General features: G+C 42.2%; 2 long non-coding RNA genes across 2 annotated transcripts; both read right to left on the minus strand.

The window, feature by feature from the left end:
- Nucleotides 1–649: 649 nt before the first annotated feature.
- On the minus strand, nt 650–1,113 carry LOC120291167. Its single transcript, XR_005549039.1, has 3 exons — nt 1,049–1,113; nt 846–939; nt 650–661 (listed from the first exon to the last, which is right to left on the minus strand). It is a non-coding gene; the product is annotated as an uncharacterized LOC120291167 (long non-coding RNA).
- Nucleotides 1,114–1,518: 405 nt separating this feature from the next.
- On the minus strand, nt 1,519–2,982 carry LOC120291326. The gene is made up of 3 exons (XR_005549321.1): nt 2,929–2,982; nt 2,240–2,374; nt 1,519–1,555 (listed from the first exon to the last, which is right to left on the minus strand). It is a non-coding gene; the product is annotated as an uncharacterized LOC120291326 (long non-coding RNA).
- Between the last annotated feature and the right edge of the window lie 5,937 nt (nt 2,983–8,919).

Consider the following 8,919-nt stretch of genomic DNA (forward strand, 5'->3'; position numbering starts at 1 on the left):
GAGATAATGAAGGCATATTACATTTAAAAGATTCTTATCGAGTATCCCAGAAAGGAAAGGGGAAAAAAAACAAAAGCATCTGGTTTCTCTAGAGGTTTGCATCTGAATTGATCATGCAGTGCATTTTAGGACCAATGAAAATTTGATTCAGTTCTGGACTCAATTATTAGCTTTCTAGTTAGAATGCCACCTTCAGGATCCACTATGGTTATGCACTAGGAACACTAGAGAATTTATCTTTTCAACATAAATAAGAGGCCACACCTGTGTCTGCACCAAGCATCAGTTGCCCTTAGCAAATTACTTTTGGAGGTTCTACTATCCTAAGAGGCAAAACATTATCTCCCAGTATTTTCCCTAACTGGTTCGCACCACAATTGGACTAGATGTCTCTAGATCTTTGGTCGATTCAGGTGATCCTCCTATCTTTGATTCTCCGTCAGGGTGGCGACGTCCAACTTCTTTCCATTTAAATCTGTCTTCTCGACGCCAACTCATTGATTACATCTGACGAGAAGGACTTCTAAACCTATGCTGTCTGCTTTCTTGATCGTATGCTGGACTTCTTCCACCGGTTTGACCTATCACTGTATTCGCTCGATCATATGTCTCCTGTATGGGAGGACTTCGAGAACCTCCATGGTATGAGTCTTCTGTCACTCTGCACATTGTACACAATTAGATGAGGGCAGAATATCAAATACTGTTAACAATTGATGAACAGCTTTGTAGATACAAGTTTGGGTTCATTCAAACTGCTCTCATTAGTTAAACAGAAAGAAAATTAGTTCAAGATCAAGATAGCCTAATCAACAACTCAAGAGGTTAAGTAGCACTGCACCTACCTTCACCCTTGGAGGTCTATCAAAACTCCTATCACCTGAATATCTTTTGTCCACATAGACATGCTTAATAAAATCTCGCAGCCTGTCAACATTACTGGGAAAGTAGAAAACCAAATCAGGAGACTGAGCTTCTAAAGAACACACAGGATGCTTGGCCTCCTACTTATCAGAAGAATAATATATGTTCTTGTTATATACCATACCTGCAATCAGGCAGAGAATTACGCTGTGGATCCCATTCCTTGAGATAGATTTCCTTTGCCGCTTGTAAGGCAATTTCAACGGTCATCAACAGCTTAGCAACATTATTATGTCCAGCAAGGAATGCTTACATACCTGATTTCACCTCCTTGGAGGGCACTAACTTCTTGTGATGTGAATTTAGCTATCGATATAGACTTCACACGATGTGAACTCCGGCTGAAGCAATTGCTAGCGGTCAGCTCAGTTTAAGCAAATGAAAGCATAATGCACGTAAGAACATATTCATCCCCTCTCAGAATCCTCTTTTGCTTAATCTTGAAGATGTGTCCATGGACTATATTCATGTTTTTTCTTCACAACTAGTTTGAATCTTCCAAACCGACAGCTAAATACACATATGAATCGATGCATGTACAACAAGGTAAAAAAGGTTATCAGTACTTACTGTATTCCACTACATGTTGTGCCCCGAATGTACAGAAACTGGTGCAAACATACTGTGGTCCCTGTTCACAGAAATAGAATTCCCAAAATAAACGTTACTTCTCTATTTGATCAGGATAAGAGTTCAAACTCCATTATGCATGATCAATCCCAAGTTAACATGGAATTTCCACATTCCTATTGTTTAGATGTTTTATGAAAGAATTTATGAACTACATAGCTTTAGAAGAGTAACATTTTCATGGCACGCCAAAATACAGTTTGGCATGAAAATTATTAGCTTGGAGCAAAGCACTGTATCATCTAATGCATGTCATGGTTTAGATGCCTCTATCCTTTTCAGAGATCTCAAAAGCAGTGGTTCTATTATAGTCTACCAGGTTGACAGACTTGACCCTGGAATCTAAACTAACACAGGAAGAAGCAAGGTACCGACAATGGATAGGTAAATATATGATGCTGAAAAAGATTTCCCACTCATCACAAGCCAACTAAGCAAGCTTGGCAGGTAGCAACAAAAAGGATGGAAGACACAAACGATCATGGTAGCTTAGTAACTCAATCCATAAATAATCTTCAGTGTGCTTGCTTACTTCATGATGTTGACTAACTCAGTTCAAGTCAGAGAATTAGAAAACATTTAATTCTTAACACAAAACATCATAAATTATATTATGGGCTTAGACATTTGAGACATGACGGCATGAAGTTGGAATGCAAAAGCAAGCAATGTGCCCAACGCATACCAGGCTGTTGCAATTGATACATCTTTATTCTCGGGGAGCTTGAGAAGACCCCGTATAATTCGCTCGTTTTCTCATCTTCCTTGGATCCGGTTGGCCATTCCCCAGATGTCACAGGCACCCAAATCCAAGAATCAACTGGTCAAAAAAGGGCAAGCACGGGAAGTCAATCCACTAGAATTCGCCGTAATTCATCCAAGCAAAACAATCGCTAAACTCAGTGCCCTCCTCACGCGAATCTCAATCACCCAATCCGGCAGACAGACGATTCGGACAGCATTCAAACGGGAAAAAGAAATCATTTTGACCAAGTAAACGACGTTCCAAGTCGACAAAAACGACTTGCAGAGAGACAGAAATGTCACTAAAGTCTCTTTCCGCTCATTCTAACCGAACAAACCAACATCTAAACGCACAACCCGGGATCTCTAATCCCACCTCCCCCCCACCCCCCTCCCAGAAACGGGCGCAAACGAAACCGAAGAATTCTCCCACAACCAGCCAGCACGACGAGATCAAAAACGGGCGAGCAAGAATCCCAATCCGGCGGGCGGCGGATCCCGGGAATCGGGAGGCTCGCCGGGCACACGCCGGCTCCGGCCCGGCAAGAATCGGGGAAACCGCGAGGAACCCACCAACGCTCGAGCACAGACGGACAGAGGGAGAGAGAAAGAGAGGGGACTTGGTGCTACTTGCGCAGCCTCCGCAGCAGACCACGATGCCGACGATGCTGAAGCGAGGAGGAGGAGAGAGAGAGAAAAAGAGAAGAGGAAGACGAAGAGGGATCTGAGCCAGCAGCGAGGCGAGGTGTGCACACGAGCTCCGCTCGAGGAATTTGCAGAGCGAGAGCTAGAGAGAGGGTGAGGAGGGAGGGTAGAGAGAGATGGCAGCAGGGTTTGGTGGGTCTCCAGCTCAGAGCTTCGCTCTCTCTCTGTCTCTCACAACCAAAGTCGCTTCCTTTCTCCTTCCTTCCCCTCAGAAATGCTAGAGAGAGAAAGAAGAGATAGAGAGAGAGAGAGAGAGTAGAGGGAAAAGGAAGGCTTTTTGCAATTTTGCTTTTTTTTTTAGAGAGAAAGAAGAGAGAGAGGGAGGGAGGGGTTAATGTTACGATGTTATCGGGCACAGCGTGTTGCGGTGTCCCAACGCCGGCGTGGCCCCCACTCCTCCTTTGACGGGCTCTGGTCCGGTACGGTCTACGCCCCCGTTTTTTTTTTTTTTTATTTACCTTTTTTTTTCGTTTTTCATTTATCGTTTCTTATCCTCACTTTCCTCTTTTTATTTTTTCCGGTCGATAACACAAAACCTTAAACTATACACTGTCATATTAATAATTGTGTCACTAAGTTTTAAATATAAAAAAATTGACATCATAAAAATGTCAAACTTATGTTAATGTGACAAAGTATATGTGTATAAATTTGGGCTCTTCGTAATGAAAAGAAAAAGTTGGGTATTTGTTGATAATATGATTGGAAGTTTTCTGTTCTCTTTGTTATATTTTATTTTTTAATTTTCTTGGGATGGGCGTGATTATGATGGTCGCATAAGGCGACTGGATCAGTCAGCAATGACCCTCTCGCTGGTCGCCATAATCACGCTCGCCACGCACGATTCTTCTTTAATCATTTTCCCTCTGATTAATTAATTAATTTTTCTTTAACTGAAATATAACTGGCGCCGGAAGAATTTTAGCAGCACGTTGGCGTCAGCTCCGTTCCAGAACTGCCACGTCCCGTAATTTTGCGAGATGTTGCAATGGGAAGATCTTAAGTGGGATTATTTTTCGGAGAGATTTTAGGGTGGGGAAAATGATAAGGACAAAAAAAAAAAAAAAAATTAACTGGCATGGATTAAAAAATAGGGCAGAGAAGATTGTTGATTTTTTCCATATTTGTTAATGGGATAAGGGTTGAATGTGGGTGTAGAAAGTTGAATTTGGCCTTGGAGAGAAAGAAAAAATGGACGAAAAATAAATTAAAAAAATAAGGCATTTTTTTAATGTAAAATCGCACTTTGAATTTTTCAATTGACTATTCAACCCACTTTTCCAGAAAGGAAAAAAGGTGGGAGAATTTGGAGGATTTGAACTGCTGAATATTGCCGGACGTGCAATTTCTTCACAAGATCAGGGAAAATCAAATTTTAGTGGGTCCTAAGGATTTCACATCCTTATCCTCTTACTTCTCCTCGCCTCAGTAGCCTTTGATCATATGACTGATCAATCTCAATTTTTCCCGAGTCAAAATCGATTCAATGCTATCTTTAATAGAATAAAATGATATTCGATTATGGAAGTTTGACTGTTGATTAAACTCAACCGGGCCGAGCCAAGTTCCTTAATTATCGCACGGCATAACCCAACTCCATTTAATGATTACACCTATTTCATATTCTTCTTGGCTTAAAAAGAAAAGAAAATCATCACCCTTGTTTGTTCTCCTTATGTCATGTCATTCTTTTCTATCTTGAACGCACGTTCATATTTCGAATTTAAGCTTCACTCCAATCTAAATAAATAAAAAAATTGATATAGTTTTAGAATATTCAATATTAGAATCAATTTTTCTTCTAATAATTTAGACTATTCGAATAGTTGGTGGTTCAGAAATTTTACATTATTATTCTATAACACTTAACACGAGGCATGCTATCAATGCTAGTCATTGTCCTGACTTTTCTTTGTGAGGCACCTAAACCTCGAGGGCTATCGGCTGGTCACAAACCTCCCATTAGCTCCACTTCATAGAAAACATTAGTGATGATAGGACCACTTCACCCCGCCACAAGACGGTTCTCTAATCTCTTCATTAAGGGTTTAAAACGACGGCTCTAGTCCCCGTCACGCTCCGGTTCCCCGACGATTTCTTTCAATGAAATGCAGTCCCCTAAGCCTTCGACGTCCTGCGGAATCCCGAGTCCTCCGTCTCGTCAGCACGAGGGGGAGAAATTAGGGCAGTGCGGCTGGCGTGGCCTCTTTCCTGGCCATGCACTAGTGTAGTACATTTGCGCTTTCCAGGACCCCTGAAACTCGGAGTATATTTTATCCTTTCCTACTTTCTCGAATGCTGGAAAGTACTGAAATGAACCTTGGTAGGGACGGGTGGGTCGAGGTGCGTTAGCGTTGTGTACTGTCTTTCTGACAGATTGTTTTCACGGTTGCTCTAGCCCACCAGTGCTCGGCGCGTGGCTGCACGTCGCTCGAGATTGCCAGACATAGGACTAGGAGGCTGACAACCACCTCTAAGGAGTTTTGGGATGGCTAGGACAAGGACGAGGACAACTGCCTAGAAAAATGAAGGGATGCTAGGGGTTGTGATCTCGATCAACCATCAGTTTGGGTAAATACTTTTTCTTGGGCCTGGTCCGGTGATGGGTCGGGCAACCACTTTTCTCTGCATTCATACTTTGTGTAGGTCATGGATTTAAGGGCACGCATGGCGGTTATTCTGTTCAAGAAATAGAAATGTAAATAAACATATTTTTATTTTTATGAGAATTTTTAAGTAAAAATAGTTTGATAACGACACAAAATTTATACTTCTAAAATATAAATTCGTTTGATAATACACAATTTTTTTTTTCCTTTTTTAGTGACGACGGATCGGTGGATAGCGATGACGGGCACGATGGAATGTGGTGGCGCCTGAACAGTGGCAATGGCGGCGGTGGCGAACGGTGGCGTTAGCCAGCATGGGATCGGCAACGGGGTGGCGGGCTCGGGCAGCCAATGACCAACTGACAGTGGCCGCGGCAACGGATGGAAGGATCGGTTGATAAACAATGAAAAAATTTTATTTCTCATTTCTATTCTAGAAATAGAAGTAGAAAATATTTCCCGATTTCTATTCTAAACCTATTTTTGGAAATAAAAAAAAAAAAAAGCTTTATCAAATGAATTTCTATTCTGTAAATGCGCGGAATAGAAAAATTGTTTCGAAACAAATGCGAGGTTAATGCACCCCTAATTAAATTCAACAACCGCTAGGTTTCAATTGTACCATCCAAACTAAATTTGAGTTGGATATGATTAAGTATAACTAGAATAAAGTAATTCCAGTTTAGGGATATTTCCTATGGGATGAAAGGAAATGGGGAAAATAAAAAAGAAAAAGAAAAAAGGTCCGCATTGCCCAATCAAGAAAGAAGAGGGACCAGAAGGGTGGTGGTGGTGTTGGTGAATGGCGACACCGACGGTACGGTGGTCAACGTCATTCAACAAGCGTAGCCGCCATGGCGAGTGCAACCACCTTGATGGCGATCACTGTTCTAAAATTACGGGGACAGGAACACTTCACGGTGGTTGCAGTCCCACGGTGATGTCATAACCCTTGGTGGTCATCTGCCATCGCATGGCCCGTAGGAGGTCTTTCTGCGATGGTCCCCAAGCGGTCGTAACGCTTGCTCTCCTCCCGTGTTCAACCGTTTTTCTTTACTAACTATTTGTACTATCTAGTTTTGTCCATGTCCACAAAACACACTGTTATAGTCAAATATCTACTGACTATAGTACAAGATATTATTCATTCTCATCTTATCCGATCTCATATCATCCAAAAAAAATATATCGCAACTTATCAGGGTTTTTAACACTGAATTTCTACTATTTTTCAACCTTGCAACTCGTAAAATCGAACTAGGGTTCGGACGAACTCGATATCCCATTATACCCGTATCGTTTCCACTCTAATATACCATTCAGTTCAGTGAACAAATAGTCTCCACCCCCGAATAGATCCGGGCATACCAATCCCGATTCTGGAGGAGAAATCCGGCATGTCGACCGGTCTCTTTGAAGAAGAACGACGACCGTCCCACATGAAAACCATCACATTCGAGCTGTTCCATCTGAATCTTCAGGTTTAAATGCTGGCACCGTCCGGGTTTGCACTATCCAATCGCCTCACCATAAGCATTTTTCGTACGCAGGTTAGACGGACCCCACGGAATGCCGCGGGCACCGCACTGCCGTCGTGCGTTTCCTTCTCGCTCATCTCTCTCCCAGTGGCTTTTGCTGTGCGGTTCTGTACTCCAACTTGGACGATACGGCCGGTCTCATCCCACCGACGCATGGCTTTGGATTACCTTCGCATTCCCTTACTATAGAGCTGACAAGAGTTTCATTGTTTCGCACTCACTTTGTGCAATGCATTTTCTTCTGCTGCTGCAATTGATAGAATTGTCGTGCCTTTACCAATTGAAAAGTGTCAATAAGTCCTAAAACCTATTATATTTATGTCAATTTAATTCTAAATTTATTAATGATACAAGCTTAAGTCGATTTAGTCATTTCAACTAATTTTGAGTGAAACATACTAATGCGAACAACTTTTTAATCGGTATTTTAATAATTTTTCGAATACTTATTATTTTTATTTTTTCTCTCTTTTTTTTTCCTCCTTCTAATTAGACACCCGACCTTGGCACCCGGCCGAGGCGAGGGCGGCTTGACCTCCCCCCAATGCACGGCCCTCATGGGCCTTGGCGAGGGCAAGGCTAGCCGAGGGCTAGTGAGCCTCTAGTTGGGTCACAAGGTCCAACAACCAGCTAGAGAAAGGGAAGGGATAAAAAGGAAAGAAAAAATAATAATTCAAAATATTAAATTTTTCTACATTAGTATCGGTTGTGTCATGTAAACCAGCCGATCCACACTAGTAATATCGTGGCCAAAATTAGTCAAAACTGACGAAATCGACCCTAGGTCAAAATGTTTAGGATAAAATAGGTGCAAATGCAAAGAGCTTAACACTTTTACGACACTTTCCCCCATTCACCGACGTACCTATCACGGCGAAAATGAACTGATTGACAATGCCATGGCCATACTTATACGAGATGAGTGGATCTACCATGCGTATGGTCCGGACGACGCAGAAGGCCATGACCCAAAATGCTAGCCGCCCACAATCCCAAGCCCGTTCCAACAGTCGCGGCGTGCGTGCTACATGTCCTTCACCGTAACAAGGTTATCTAGGTTTTGGGATTGTTAACTGGTCACGCCGGTCAATTCCTCAAAACTCAAAAGGGGTATCGCGAAGCACTTGTTGGAGTTTCGAACATGCGCGGGATGTACAATGCAACATGGTGATGCGAATCCGGAGGACGAAAGGACTTTGCAATTGGGGCTAACATAGGATTTTTCAGCTCATACAACTGAACGGCCCAAGAGGCCTGATCGTGCCATCGACCTTTTTCTTAGGTGCAATTGCCGTGCAAGCCTGATCACTGTCAAGACGTGATGATGGATTGAGGGATCACATCCTGCTTAAACACCAGGAGAAACTACTAACATATAAATGCGAATCTCGCATGAGTTGCGGTTCGCATCGGGTTCAAAAGGAATGGGGAGCATATATGGAAGTTTGACAATTTGTGAAATCGAGAGTCCGAACCCGTGCCAAAGATCACGTGCTTCTTGGAGGCGCAAGATCCCAATCGTTTTTACTAATCGAACGGCCTATGAACGTTAAATGGGATGTATAGAAGATAATTTGCATTGAAATTCTTTGGATGATTATGGTATGATTCCCATAAATCTCTCAAACACCCCAATCTGAATTCTAATTTTGGATTTGTATATTTATCGATTCAACTAACTTTTCACTAGAACGTTTTGCCTATTTTCACTTGTACATGTGCTCTTTCTCCAGTATTTAATTTTGGATATCAAATGTGCCTTCCATTTA

The sequence above is a fragment of the Eucalyptus grandis genome, chromosome 3 (assembly GCF_016545825.1).
Source record: "Eucalyptus grandis isolate ANBG69807.140 chromosome 3, ASM1654582v1, whole genome shotgun sequence".
NCBI classification, from domain to species: domain Eukaryota; kingdom Viridiplantae; phylum Streptophyta; class Magnoliopsida; order Myrtales; family Myrtaceae; genus Eucalyptus; species Eucalyptus grandis.